Raw genomic sequence first — 16,337 nt, 5'->3', positions numbered from 1 at the left:
GTGTTTGTGTTTCTTACAGTTTTTTTTTTCCTTATAATTGATATCTAGTCTCATAGTGTTGTAGTTGGAGAATATACTTGATATGATTTCCATTTTTAAAAATTTACTGAAGTTTGATTTGTGACCCAAGATGTGGTCTATCCTGGAGAATGTCCCATGTGCACTTGAGAAGAAGGTGTATTCTTCTGCATTTGGATGGAATATCCTGAAGATATCAATGAAATCTATTTCATCTAATGTATCATTAAAGACGTGCTTCATTATTAGTTTTTTGTTTTGATGATCTGTGCATTGGTGTTGATTGGGAGTTGATTTTATAGATCTTTTTCCTTCTCTTTTATTTCTTGACAATATAAGTCCCTTTGTTGTAAAGGTGGTTTGGTGGTACTGAATTCTCTTAACTTTTGCTTGTCTGAAAAGCTTTTTATTTCTTCAGCAATTTTGAATGAGATCCTTGATGGATACAGTAATCTTGGTTGTAGATTTTTCCCTTTCAGTACTTTAAAAATATCCTGCCATTCCCTTCTGGCCTGCAGAGCTTCTGCTGAAAGATCAGCTGTGAAGCATATGGGGTTTCCCTTGTATGCTACGTATTGCTTCTCCCTTATTCTTTTAATATTCTTTCTCTGTGTTTAGTCTTTGCTGGTTTGATTAGTATGTGTCTTGGCATGTTTTTCCTTGGGTTTATCCTGCATGGGACTCTCTGTGCTTCTTGGACTTAATTGACTTTATATCCTTTTCCATTTGGGGGAAATTTTCAACTACAATCTCTTAAAATTTTTTCTCACACCCTTTCTTTTTCTCTTCTTCTTCTGGGACCCCTATAATTCAAATGTTGATGCATTTGATATTGTCCCAGAGGTCTCTGAGACTGTCCTCAGTTCTTTTCATTCTTTTTACTTTATTCTGCATTTCAGAAGTTATTTCCACTATTTTATCTTCTAGCTCACTGATTTGTTCTTCTGCTTCAGTTATTCTGCTATTTTTATTCCTTCTATAGCATTTTTAATTTCATTAATTGTGTTGTCTCTGTATGTTTATTCTTTAATTCTTCTAGATCTTTGTTAATTGATACTTGCATTTTCTCCATTTTCAAGATTTTTGATCATCTCTACTATCATTATTCTGAATTCTTTTTCATGCAGTTTGACTATTTCCTCTTCGTTTATTTGGACTTCTGTGTTTCTAGTTTGTTCCTTCATTTGTGTAGTATTTCTCTGCCTTCTAATTATTCTTTTTTAAACTTATTGTGTTTGAGGTCTCCTTTTCACAGGCTTCAATTCTTTCTTCCTTTTGGTTTCTGCCCTCCTAAGTTTGGTCCAGTGGTTTGTGTAAGCTTCAAATAGGGTGAGATTCATGTTGAGCTGTTGTTGGTGCTGTTTTTGTCTGTTTGTTTATTTGTTTGCTTTTCCTCTCATGGCCAAGACTGAGTTAGGTGGTAATCCTGTCTGCTGGTGATTTGGTTTGTATTTTGTTTTGTTTGTTGTTTAGATGAGGTGTCCTGCACAGGGTGCTACTGGTGGTTGGGTGATGCTGGGTCTTTTATTCAAGTAGTTTCTTTTGTGTGAGTTCTCACTCTTTCATACTCCCTAGGGTTAGTTCTCTGGTAGTCTAGGGTCTTGGAGTCAGTGCTCCTACTCCAAAGGCTCAGGGCTTGATTCCTAGTCAGGAACAAAGATTCCACAAGTGGTTTGCCATGGAATTAAGTGAGATAAAAACAAATAGCCACAAATGAAAAATCAAAGATGAACCTCAGAGAAATGGCAGTTACAAAATCAGGCAAATAATAATTAAAATGATGGAGTATATACATAAACCTATACACCCATAATCAAAGTCAAAATAGTTCAGCTGAAATAAAGTACAATAGATTGACCTGGCAAACAAAGGAAATAAAAAATTATATTTACCAGTTAAGAACAAAACTAACTAAAGCACAACCTGGAAAACAAAACTAAAGCAAGGTGCCAAATTGGGGATAAAGCAATGAAAACAAAACTAACACATATTTTGAGAGGAAAGGGAAGAAAGCAAAGGAAGAAGGAATAGATATGTAAAGTTAAATAGGGATAAATGAAGGAGATTTATGTATGTTAAAGATTAACTGCAAGGGGGAAAGAACAATAGGAGAGGAAAACAAAGGAATAAATGCAGAAAAAATATAATTAGTTTTAAAAAGTAAAATTATGAAAAGAAAAAAGAGGAAAAGAAAGGAAGAAAGAAAAAGGAAAAACTCCACATAACTGCAAAAGCCCAACGTAGAGACAGAGGTTTATGACAACACTAAAAAGTGTGACTGAATATACACATATTCATGTACACCCATAAGCAAAATCAAAACAGTCCAACAAAAGTAAAGTGCAATAGATTGATCTGGTGAACAAAGGAAACCAAAAATTATATCCACCAGTTAAGAACAAAACTAATTAAAGCACAAACTGGAAAACAAAACTAAAGCAAGGTGCTAATTGGAGAAGAAAGTAATGAAAATAAAACTAACAAAATGTTAACAGGAAAGGAAAGAAAGAATAGATATGCAAGATTAAATAGAGGTAAGTAAAGGACGGGGAAGCCTGGTGGGCTGCCGTCTATGGGGTTGCACAGAGTTGGACATGACTGAAGCGACTTAGCAGCAGCAGCAGGAACAAAGAAGATTTATATAAAGATTAACTCCAAGGGGAAAAGAACAGTAGGAAAAGCAAACAAGGAATAAGTGTAGAAAAAAAATTATAATAGATTTTAAAAAATAAAATAAAATTTTTAAAAAAAGAAAGAACAAACTCCACAGAACTGCAAAAGCTCAATGTAGAGGCAAAGGTTTATAACAACAGTAAAATATGTGACTGAGGGAAGAAAAAAAACAAACCTCAAAATCTTAATTAGATTTCACAGTGCCAATAAAGTCGACAACTACAATGGAGGGGGAACAAAGGGAAAAAAAAATCCAAAAGAATATACAGAACAAGTCAAAACATAAGAATAATAAATATTTTTCTTGAGTCACTGCTGTCAGAGTCCTTTCCCTTGCTGGGAGTCACAGTCCACCTCACCTGCCTAGGATGCCCTCCAACCCTGTGCTGATCTCTGGACCTGCTGTGGGGGCAGCTCAGATTCTAATCTGATCCTACTCCTGTGTGTTCTTGCCTCCAATGTCCACAGCTATAAGAACTAGTGTGTTTTCTCTTTTAGGAGCTCTCAATGTCCGTTTAAAGGTTAAAGCGTCTTCCCGCAATGTGGAGACCCAGGTTTGATCCCTGGGTGGGAAGATCCCCTGGAGAAGGAAATGGCAACCCACTCTAGTACTCTTGCCTAGAAAATTCCATGGATGGAGGAGCCTGGTGGGCTACAGTCCATGGGGTCACAAAGAGCCAGAACAACTGAGCGACTTCACTTCACTTCACTTCAATGTCCTTTTATATATTCCATAGACACAGAGTCTGCCTAGTTGATAGTGTGGGCTTAATCTGCAGCTTATATAGCTGGTGGGAAGGTTTTGGGTCTTCTTCCTTAGCCACACTGCCCCTGGGTTTCAGTTGTGGTTTTATTTCCACCTCTGCATGTGGGTTGTCCACTGGGGTTTGCTCCTGAGGCTGCCCTTGTGGACTTGGGTTTGCCCCTGTGAGGGCCAGGTGTGGAGGTGGTGCAGCTGCTTGGGTAGCAGGGGTTCTGGCAGCACCAGGTACTCAGGGGAATTGGTGGCTAGGGCAGCAGGAAATACAGTGCTCTAGAAGGGTATGGCAACCAGTATTGGCCAATACGCTCTAGTACTCTTGCCTGGAGAACCCCTGGCAGAGAAGCCTGGCAGGCCACAGTCTACAGGGTTGCAATGAATCGGACACGATGGAAGCAACCCTGCGTGCATAGACGCAAGACATTTTTTGCCTGTGGCAGCTCTGCCCTAGTGAGAGTTGAGCATGAAGATAGTGCAGCTGCTTAGCTTTCAGGGAACCTCACAGCGCCAAGTGTGCAGGGATACAGACTGCCTCTGCCTCAGGAGTCATGGCCCTGAGTCTTCTTTTGAGCCTGTTGTAGCTGGCGATCAGAAGGCCTCTTTGGCCAGTCTTGCTCCAATTCCGCCTGTTCAGGCACTTAGAGGGCTCCCTTGCCTGGGGTCCTTTACTGTTATTTGGCCCGTCAGGCACATAGAGGGGGCCACTCTGGCTGGGGTCCTACTCTGTAGATTGGCACGTCAGGCACTTAAAGGGGCACCCTGGGTGGAGTCCTACTCTTTAGTTCACTATATCAGGCATTTGATGGCCCAGTCTCTATTTTTCAGCTGTAGTTGCTAATATGTGAGGACAGAGAGGCTATGGTGATGGCTCCACCCACTATGCATGACTCAGCAGTATCACCTTGCTTCCATGGGTGCCTGGCTTTCCTCCACAGGCATTTTCCACCACAATATCCTCCCTCACATCCCCTCAATCCGTCTCTCCGCAGTCAAGAGTAGCCCTTGCCCTGGGATTTCTCCACAGCCCCTAGACTCCAGCTGCCAGCTTCTGCACCTTCCAGGGGATCTGCATCCCTGTCTCGGGTATGTATGACTGTGGCAAGGACTGTCTGATTCTTATTCCATTTAGGCTGCCACACATCAGCTGTTTTACTCTCAGCTTTAAATGTTTCTCCTCTGACTCAAACAATTGCCCCAATGTGGGGATCAGACCCCTGCTACAGTTCTCCCACCCACTGAGGGCAGGTCCAGTGCTACCAACACTCCTGTTTTTCCCCCTAGTTCTTTCATCCTGCTGAGTTTTGCATGGTTCTATATATTCTTTTCTGCTGGTCAGGTACTCCTGTCCATTCTCAGCTGGTTTGTTTTATGCTCTTCTGTGTCTGAAGGTGTATTCCTGATGTATGCATGGAGAGAGATATACTCCACATCCACCTGCTCTGTCGTCATCTTGTTCCCCCCCTTAATGAACTTTTATATAGAAGGAGAAAATATTAGAATGAAACTGAAAATATGGGTAAAGAAGCGTCAGCTACTCTTATCAGATCTGATGGGGTATATTGGTGTTTCTGTAATTTGCACAGTATGTTTGTTGCTGATTTATGTGTGTGGACAAACTTTGTGCCCACAGTGTGCCCTTAATTGATGTTGATGTTCTATGAAATTATTAACATTTAAAAGGAGAACTTTAAGCTTAGCTCTGAGTGTTAGGCCAACTCCTGGATGTCTGCTTTTACCTTTCTCATGTGAGATAAAATATGGAAGCTAAAATAAAAGAGAAGGACAGACATCAGCTTCTAGTTATTGTAGCCCTTCCTACTCTTCTATAATAACTTCAACTCCCATTGTTTTGGAAAGTCTATGTTCAGGTATACTATCACTCAGCTCTAGTTATCTGCTCCCAATCTTGTTGGTTTCAATTAATTCCCAATAACCTTGTTTCTCTTCTTTTCTTTCAACCTTGACAACAACAAAAAGTGCTTTAATGTTTAATGATTAAATCTAAGCTAGTTAATACATAGCGCTGACTTCGTGCAGCAAGTTAGTAATAATGTGATGACTGTTTTTATCTGAAATTAATTTGAGAGAAACTATAGACCTATCCTGGGTCCTTTGATTTGGTTGTATAATGAATATCGTGCAGATGGTAAGAAATTTTGAATTAATTAAGCATATTAAGAATAATTAAATGACTTTGACTTTGAAAATGATATCGCTCTTGTCTTCAGTTAACTCATATAAAGCATATACACTAATTGATTAATAGAGAAGGGAGTGGGCCAACTGTACTTATGCAATTCAACAATAAATGAACATCCATGTTTGTGCCTTGAGTTTTTACACACACACAGACACACAATTTTTCCATGTTTAATAATGTTGTTGAATATATTAAATCACTACCAGTATTAGAAAATACAAAAGGAATCAGAAACTTAGCAATGTCTAATCTAAAATCATTTCTTACTGCTCCTTAGCATCCAATTCCAAGATGCACAAAAATGTTATCTTAAATGGGTTAAATCTGTATAGTGCATGTGGCTAGCACTTATAACATTGATAGTGTGAAAATTATTATTATAATGTTATTTTTGCATTTTTAAATGCATGACATTCTCCTTTATCTGTTCAAAGTATCAACCGTCTTGGGAGTAGGTAAGTGTTCGCTACAGAGGGAGCATTCATGAGACGATCAAGTTAAAATACAGTTTCAGAATTTAAAAAAAATATATAAATTTCAATTCAAAATAAAGTAGTTCCTTCTCAAAAAAGAGTAACAATGTCTTTTTCACCCCATTATTACATTAAACATCTGACTTGCTCCTGACTTTTGCGCAAACCACACATGACTTTACAAACTTGAAATATGGCTAATACAAATTCAGTTCAGTTCAGTCACTCAGTCGTGTCTTACTCTTTGCGACCCCATGAATCACAGAACACCAGGCCTCCCTGTCCATCACCAACTCCTGGAGTTCACCCAAACTCATGTGTATCTAGTTGGTGATGCCATCAAGCCCTCTAATCCTCTGTCATCCCCTTCTCCTCCTGCCCCCAATCCCTCCCAACAATAGGGTCTTTTCCAATGAGTCAACTCTTTGCATGAGGGGGCCAAAGTATTGGAGTTTCAGCTTTAGCATCAGTCCTTCCAATGAACACCCAGGACTGATCTCCTTTAGGATAGACTGGTTGGATCCCCTTGCTGTCCAAGGGACTCTCAAGAGTCTTCTCCAATACCACAGTTCAAAAGCATCAATTCTTCAGTGCTCAGCTTTCTTCACAGTCCAACTCTCACATCCATACATGACCACTGGAAAAACCATAGCCTTGACTATACGGACCTTTGTTGGCAAAGTAATGTCTCTGCTTTTTAGTATGCTATCTAGGTTGGTCATAACTTTCCTTCCAAGGAGTAAGCATCTTTTAATTTCATGGCTGCAGTCACCATTTGCAGTGATTTTGGAGCCCCAAAAAATAAAGTCTGACACTGTTTCCACTGTTTCCCCATCTATTTCCCATGAAATGATGAGACCAGATGTCATGATCTTAGATTTCTGAATGTTGAGCCTTAAGCCAACTTTTTCACTCTTCTCTTTCACTTTCATGAAGAGGCTTTTTAGTTCGTCTTCACTTTCTGCTATAAGGGTGGTGTCTATCTGTTATAAGTGTAAAATATGACATTTGAAATATCTAATATAAAAAAATAAATATAATATTTGCATCTCACTAATTGTTTTATATGTCAAATGTTAATTTGGAGCCTTGGTTTATACAAAATATATTATTAAAGTAATTTTTACTTATTGTCAATGTGTCCATTAAACTTAAAATTACATACATTGATCCCATTATAATTTCATTTAACAGGCTTTTCAGACTACAGAGAACTTTTATAAGGCCAGTACACATGGAGAAAGCAAAGTGAAGGAAAGTTCACAGCTTGGAGCGACTGATAGATACCTACTCAGTTGGTGTAAATGAACTGAAGGGGATGAGGAGAAATTGACTAGCAGGGGTTAGGGAAAACTTAGACTTAAAAACACAAATGAACACACACATTTCTTCCTACTAACATTTAAATTATATATTAGAACAAGAATGAGGGTGAAAGTCATAATGAAGGGAGAAGAAGCAACATAACTCTTTAAGTGATCATATAATTCCTGGGGCACTTTGTCAGTGTTTTGTTTGTTTGTTTTAGTTGTCCTTTCTGTATGCTGCTGGATTTGATTATTAGCATTTTGTTATGGCTAAAACATACTGGTGCCTAGGGTTTTCTTGTGATGTCTATGTCTGATTTTGGTATCAGAGTAACAATAGTCTCTGACTCTATAAAAGAACCTGGCATCCAAACCCTGACAGGATGGTTACTTTGAGACATTAGTCTGCCATCTTGGTCAGCCAGCTTTCTGAATAAAGTTGTATCTCCCACCTCAATACCTTGCTCTCAGATTCATTGGCCTGTCATGCGATGAGCAGAGTGAACTTGGACTCGGTAACAGTGGTGATGGAGCATTCTTTCTCTCTTTTCCTGACCACACTCTGCTGTTAAACTCCACTAAGGGGAAGCAGACAACTCAATTGTTTTTAGCAATGCCTTGGGGCATGGATTGCTCTACAAACTAATCCAATTAAATTTTAGTTCTCTTGAAGGATTAGTTTCTTAAATTCACAGTTAACATCTATTCTGACTCCAGGATTGCTCCCAGCAGCTGTCTCATTACATGATTCTATCCTGCAAACTAGCCAGCTTAACATTGGACTGTACTTTCATTTGAGTCCATGAAACTCCTCCCAGTTACCTTTCCCCACACTCTCAGGGTTTTTAGAAGTCTTTATGCTTGAATATCTTTATATTCCCTGGGAAGTAAAGGGAGTTGCTTTGGGATGAGCTTCTGTGTGTACTAAGTGGCTCAGTTGTGTACTACTCTTTGCGACCCTATGGACTGTGGCCCACCAGGCTCCTCTGTCCATGGGATTCTCCAGGCAAGAATACTGGAGTGGGTTGCCATGCCCTTCTCCAGAGGATCTTCCCAACCCAGGGATCAAACCTGTGTCTCTTTTTTCTCCATCTGGGAAGCCCTGGGACGAGACTGGTTTGATTGTTTAGTCCCTAAGTCATATCTGACTCTTGTGACCCCTTGGTCTGTAGCCTGCTAGGCTCCTCTGTCCATGGGATTTTCCAGGCAAGAATACTGAAGTAGGTTGCCATTTCCTTCTTCAGTAGGAAGAGAGTAGGGGCTACGTATTTTACGGCATGCCACTTCCCCTAGGCAAATCCTGAGACAGGGCTCTGGAGCTTGAAGTAGTGACTACGGCAGGCTACTTTCTGAGTAGCATGTGCACTGATCGGTCCTCTCAACTTGCTGTCTTAGTTTGGAACTGCTTGATCATGTGCAAGGGCAGTTGAGGCTTTGCATTGGCAGTGTGCAGAGACTTTAGTCCATGAAGGTTACTATGCATGATAAAGAAAGGCTGTGAAATTATGCCCATATGCCAGTAAGAGGGGAGTGTCTAAGAACATTTCTTTAATAGTAGATATCATCTTTAATGGTTGTTAGCGTAATGACAACAATTAAAAAGCTATTTCCTCTTTTCTTTTCCCCAAAGGTAAATCTGGTAATAGTTCCATATATAAAACACAGAGAATGACACTGAAATGATCAAGTTACTAAAAAATAAAAAAAAAAGTTCTGCTTTTTCAGTTAACTTAATGTCACATATCACCTAATATATATTTTAATAATTTCCATTCAAAATTATTTTCAATATTATTTCAAATACATAAACCTTAAGATCTTTTTTCTGTCATATTTTCTTGCTTGGATGAATGTTAGATTCAATAACTTTCTTGTCAATTTTTTGCCTTTGAGTACAAATGCAGTGACTAATATATGATATGTGTGCATATATACATAACTTTATTTTACTATATGCTTAATATTATAAATTGATATTTTTATAGCTAAATTTTCTGGTATTATTGGATTTTACATACTTTATAATGCCTAGATTATATTTAATTACATTTATTCAAATTTTCCCATGTTGTTGATCAATTAGGAAAATTCCAATTTATTGTTATTACAAATACTGTTGTAATAAATTTCTTGTAGCTCTTTTCATTCACATAATTATTTCCTTAGGATATATTTGTGAAGTACTTTTTCTTGCTCATTTTAAAGGCTTTTGATATTCATTACCAAATTGCCTTCCAGAAAGGTCATACCAATTTATACTCTCATATTAATACAGTGTGAAGAAGACACTTTTTATGTTTTTAATTGGGAGGATAATTGGCAAATGCTTTCTATAGTTCAAAGGAAAGAAAGTAGCTTATAGTTCTAAATTAAAGCCAAAAAATAAATGGATTTTACAGCTTCTTTATGATTACTGTAGGATTTTTTCCCTATGCACCAAAACACAGAAATGAAGAATAATCCCAGGACTTTCCTGGTAGCACAGTGGATAAGAATCCTCTTGCCAATGGAGGGGACACAAGTTCCATCCCTGATCTGGGAAGATTTCACATGCCGTGGAGCAACTAAGCCTGTGCACAAAAACTTCTGAGCCTACAAGCCACAAGTACTGACTCGAGCCTGCGTGCTGCAAGTAGTGAAGCCTGTGTGCCTACAGCCTGTGCTCCACAACAAGAGGTCACGCAATGAGAAGCCTGCATGACACAATGAAGAGTAGTGGTGCGCTCGATGCAACTAGCAACTAGAGTAATCCTCAGCCCAACAAAAACTCAGTGCAACCAAATTTTTTTTTTTAAAGAATAATTCTAAAATGCATGTTGTCCTACTCCTTAATTTTTTTTCTTATGAGAATGGTAAATTAATAAGGTGATTCACTCCAGTAAAGGAAGCTTTTATAATATTCAGTAGTCTAACTTGTTGTTCAAGAGGTATAACATTTCAGGTATGCTACATGAATAAGTCCTAGACATTTGCTGTGTGACATCCTACCTGCGCTTAAAAGCACTGCATTTTACACTCAAGAATTTTGTAAGAAAGTAGATCTTATTTTATGTGTTGTTACCACAGAAAAAGTGGGAAGTGGGGCAGGAAGAAAATTTTATGTGATGGAAATATTCATTAATTTGTGCATAGGTTTATGCGTATATCAAACTCAAGTTGCATTAAATATGGGCAGTTTTTTGTATTTCAATTATACCTCAGTAAAGATGTTAAAAATAAAGGCTATAAGTAGGAAACACCAAGTTCTATATCCCTATATCTAATTTAATGCGCAGTAGCTATATAATCAAACCCCCTTTCTTGCTCAAGAAAGTGTATGGCAATACCAAAGTATGAGCTTTTATATAGACATCACTGATTCCACTGGAATTATTATATATATATATATATATATATATATATATATGTGTGTGTGTGTGTGTATAAAGATGTCAGTGAATCTTTACACACATTGTGATCTTTGATAACCCACTGGATTAGTTAAGGCAGATTAGACAAACAGATTCATCCCTGATAAAAATCATCAATAGGTTTTATCACTATTGATGACACCAAAATATTACTTCTTCAAGATTGTGCTAGTTTTTAGCAGTTGCTGTCTTGCCAAATATGGTTATAGTTGATCTGTTTAAATTTGGTCTCATACTCAATTTAATAATTTGCATTTCTTCAGTTTTTATTTATACTATATACTATTGCATATGTGTATATGTGTGTATATATATACTATTGTATATGTGTTTGCATGCTAATATAAAAGCAGCATCACATAAAACATGAAATCAATATACTAGAAATAGACCAATATAATTTTAATAAAATGATTTTTCTGTGTTCAGAAAACTAAATAAATAGTGACACATTTTACTATATTAGGTGAAGAATCTGAGCTCTGGAAATCTATCTTTGTGATTTAAAGAAAGTCATCATTTTATGTCCAATAAGTGGGTATATGTGTGTGTGTGTGCATGTATATGTATGTATGATATTGTAAAAACTTGCTCTTTCTCTCTCTATATATAAATGCTTATATGTATATATATAAATATACATATCACAGCTTCTGTCAAGACTTTATGAGATATATTGGTGAAATATTTAGCATACTGTCTGATTTAAAACAAGGGCTCAGCAAGTGCTACTTATTATTTTTATAATAGTATTTTTATATTCTCTGCATATTCTTTATCATAAAATCATTTATCATTAATGGAAACATTATGTATATATTGAAATAAAAGCATCATGTTCCTTATCACTGGATGAACTATACTGGAGACACCTGTTAATTCTTATTAGTATTTGCTAATAGGAATATTAAATAAAACCAAAAGAAAATTTATTTAAACATGACCCGTTTTTACCTCTTTTTCTAAATTTAAGAAAAACCCTTTGTCAAATATTGTAATCTATAAATAGTTTAAAGCATTTTTTACCAACAAAGGCAGTTAAAGGATTCGATATACTTGAGAAAAGAAAATAAGGGCTGAGCAAACATGGCACAGAATGGCCCTGGCATGTATATTATCTTACCTGGAATCATTTCATTACGAGGTCTGAAAAAATAGCTGTTCTTTGGGACTGAGTGAATATAGCTCTAATTTCAGCTTCTAATTTCAGGTTTTCATATATAATTACTCTCTCTATGAGTGTAGAGTGGAGAGTTTTATGTTACCTTAGGTATGAGCTTTAATTTAAATCCTCAGATTTCCAAAATTCTAATTTAAACTGCAGAGCAGCACAGCTATGATCAGATTGTTCTCTTGCAAATGGGGTTGATAATTTGAGAATCCCAAATGAAACAAATCATTTAGCAGAACTCAAAGAAGCCAGTTAGCCTATGCTTTTTTTCCCCCTCTTTTTTCTTTCACAAAATGAAAGAAAAGAAAAGCTTAAATACTATTCTGAGAACCTAATCAAGAAGAACTACAGAGTAACTCTGGAATTATATATTCCCAATGGCATATAATTTATACATAATCCTTTGAAGAAACATTAATACATTAAAGAAATTGCAAAGTGAGACAGGCTGAAAAATTTAGTATCATGGAGCTAATTATTCATGGTTTATACTGAAGAGAAAGGGCTTTCACTCTGTACATTATACCACACAAGCTAGAATCCATTGTGTCTAATAGCAGAGAAGAAGCCTCTATTTATTGCTCACATCCAATTCTCAAATCTACCTAAAATGGCAGGTATCAAAAATTACTAACTCTTTGTCTTTGTCTTCATTTTACTTCTAGTCTATATCTCCTGATGAGAACAATCTAACCAGATACTGAAAGCAGGAAAATATTCCTCATTTACAATAAAAATAACCCATATCTTTCTGAGAGAAAACAAATCACTTCATAAGCAGAAAGGGAACCCTATAGCGTGAAAGAAGGAAGATTAAAATCAATTCACGAAGCAGTCTTCAAGTCTTCTGAAAAGAACCAAGTTAAGGCATTCTTACTCCTGTGGACTTGATAGACGTTAGCTGCGTAAAGATAGCAAGATAGACGTACTGTCCTGATCTTAGCCCTCTTGCTGATTTAGTTCAGAATATTACCATTTACAGTAGCAAGTTGGTATACACAGTGGATCTTTTTTGTTTTTGTTTTTAATTTTTTATATTGTCTTGGGATATAACAGATTAATGATGTTGTGATAGTTTCAGGTGAACAGAGAAGGGGTTCAGCCATACATATACATGTGTGGACTCCACAGCAGATCTTTTTTGAAGATGAATAGTTGTTCTCACAAATGTTAATCTGGTTCACACAGTCTACTGCATTCTCAATTGCTTCAGGGCCAGAAATGGTTTTAGTGGTAGCCCAAATATTGAAAACATTACAAAAAGGATTCATTTTGGTTATCTAGAAATTCTAAAACAAGCTGCCCAGTTATGAGTGCAGGAAGGAAAAAAGCAAGAGTTGAAACAGAGTGAATGTGCTCAGTAGCATGTGGTGATGGCTACACATAAACAGAAGAAGGGAAGATTTTTTTTTTTACTGTTTTAATTCATAAATATTTTTATTATACATACATTTTGAAAACCAGATTTTCAAAATGTAGGTATAATGAAGATTTTTAATCAATAAAAACATAGGTAAAAATAAAGGTTCATCTTATCTTCTTTGTCAACAGGCTAAAGAAATAGCTATTGAATTACAAATACAGTAGAAAAATTAGGTTTTAAATTTAGATATTTTCCTCTGAATCCTGAAGTTCAATGAAACACTATCTCGTAGTTCCTTTTGGTTTGGCCATGATTCACTTTAACTGGTAAAATGCAATTGTTTAAATTTAAGTGAAGTCCAAACCAAAAAAAAAAAAAAAAAACAACAGAAACTGTTATGGCATCAGTTCTATTCTCAGTAGGAACTGGGGTGATTCTGAAGTTATAATGGCTTAATAGACATTTCATTGTTCCAGGTACATAATCAAATTAAATAGTCTGGTAAGTTTGGTGACCCAAAATGATAAAGACAACATATATCAAGCCCAGCCAGGCAGACTTGAAAGTCTAATTAATTATATAAAAGTGTTGATATCTAAGTGCAGTAAGATCTCTGGGTAAGTTATACAAATGCGAGACATATAAAATGAGAGGTGTGAAGGAAAATATTTACCAAATCTGATATATGTCAATGCAGGATTTTAAACAGTTAGAAACCTCTAAAAAAAAAAAAAAAGTATTAGAGTTTATGAAAGAGATACAGGTTAAGTGGTCTCTCTAGCTCTATCATGGAGAAGGCGATGGCACCCCACTCCAGTACTCTTGCCTGGAAAATCCCATGGGCAGAGGAGTCTGGTAGGCTGCAGTCCATGGGGTCGCTGAGGGTCAGACATGACTGAGCGATTTCACTTTCTCTTTTCACTTTCCTGCATTGGAGAAGGAAATGGCAACCCACTCCAGTGTTCTTGCCTGGAGAATCCCAGGAACGGGGGAGCCTGGTGAGCTGCCATCTATGGGGTCGCACAAAGTTGGACACGACTGAAGCGACTTAGCAGCAGCAGCTAGCTCTATCAATGCACAATTTCACATCCCAATCAGAATGTTCTGAGTACCATAGTATTATCACATACAGTATAACTCATAATCATTATCTATATTTCACAAACCCCACATGATTGAGGCTACAGCAGACATGAATGTTGTTAAAAACTCAAAAAAATTTTAGTCCTTTATAAGTCCACTATTAGACATAAAGTCATATAATTCCTACAATAAATTCTAGCAAGTGAAAATATGAAGAAAAAGAGAATAGAAGGAAGAGTTATTTAGAAAAAAGCTCTCCCCATAATGACATTTTCATCATTTATTTCAGATTAAATGCTTTAAAAACATCATTATGTTCCACTAAAATTTATCACACTAAAGTGGTGTCAAAGAAAATTAAGTTAAAAAAGTATGCTGAGGTTATTTTGTCATCAAATATGAAAGTGAAACTCGCCCAGTCATGTTCGACTCTTCCAGGCCAGAATACTGGAGTGGGTAGCCACTCCCTTCTCTGGAGATCTTTACAACCCAGGGATAAATAATGATAAAAATGCTGGTGAAACTTTATTTTTCTTAAATGACAAGGAATAATCAATCCTCTGTTAATATAGGCAATAAATATCATGTATTTGACCATATAGGCTCAAAGGTATTTTGACAAATGAATCAGTTCCCTTTTAATCAAACAAGCTTAAAAAAAGTCTACAAACCTAAAATAGACAATATTTTTAACATTGAATTTTAGTTTATTTTCTTACATTGAAAGCAACTTACACTGTATGAAACGTATTCACATTCTGTAAGAAGAAACGAACTCGATTTTACATTTTATATTTTGTATATTTTTTCTTTTTTTTTAATTTTATTTTATTTAACTTTACAATATTGTATTGGTTTTGCCATATATCAAAATGAATCCGCCACAGGTATACATGTGTTCCCCATCCTGAACCCTCCTCCCACCTCCATCCCCATACCATCCCTCTGGGTCGTCCCAGTGCACCAGCCCCAAGCACCCAGTATCGTGCATCGAACCTGGACTGGTGACTCGTTTCATATATGATATTATACATATTTCAATGCCATTCTCCCAAATCATCCCACCCTCTCCCTCTCCCACAGAGTCCAAAAGACTGTTCTATACATCAGTGTCTCTTTTGCTGTCTCGTATACAGGGTTATTGTTACCATCTTTCTAAATTCCATATATATGCATTAGTATACTGTATTGGTGTTTTTCTTTCTGGCTTACTTCACTCTGTATAATAGGCTCCAGTTTCATCCACCTCATTAGAACTGATTCAAATGTCTTCTTTTTAATGGCTGAGTAATACTCCATTGTGTATATGTACCACTGCTTTCTTATCCATTCATCTGCTGATGAACATCTAGGTTGCTTCCATGTCCTGGCTATTATAAACAGTGCTGCGATGAACATTGGGGTACTCGTGTCTCTTTCAATTCTGGTTTCCTCAGTGTGTATGCCCAGCAGTGGGATTGCTGGATCATAAGGCAGTTCTATTTCCAGTTTTTTAAGAATCTCCACACTGTTCTCCATAGTGGCTGTACTAGTTTGCATTCCCACCAACAGTGGAAGAGGGTTCCCTTTTCTCCACACCCTCTCCAGCATTTATTACTTGTAGACTTTTGGATCGCAGCCATTCTGACTGGTGTGAAATGGTACCTCATTGTGGTTTTGATTTTCATTTCTCTGATAATGAGTGATGTTGAGCATCTTTTCATGTGTTTGTTAGCCATCTGTATGTCTTCTTTGGAGAAATGTCTATTTAGTTCTTTGGCCCATTTTTTGATTGGGTCATTTATTTTTCTGGAATTGAGCTGTAGGAGTTGCTTGTATATTTTTGAGATTAGTTGTTTGTCAGTTGCTTCATTTGCTATTATTTTCTCCCATTTTGAAG

Source organism: Bubalus bubalis, chromosome 17 (assembly GCF_019923935.1).
Source record: "Bubalus bubalis isolate 160015118507 breed Murrah chromosome 17, NDDB_SH_1, whole genome shotgun sequence".
NCBI lineage: Eukaryota > Metazoa > Chordata > Mammalia > Artiodactyla > Bovidae > Bubalus > Bubalus bubalis.
The sequence above is the reverse complement of the archived record's forward strand: the minus strand, read 5'-3'. Positions refer to the sequence as shown.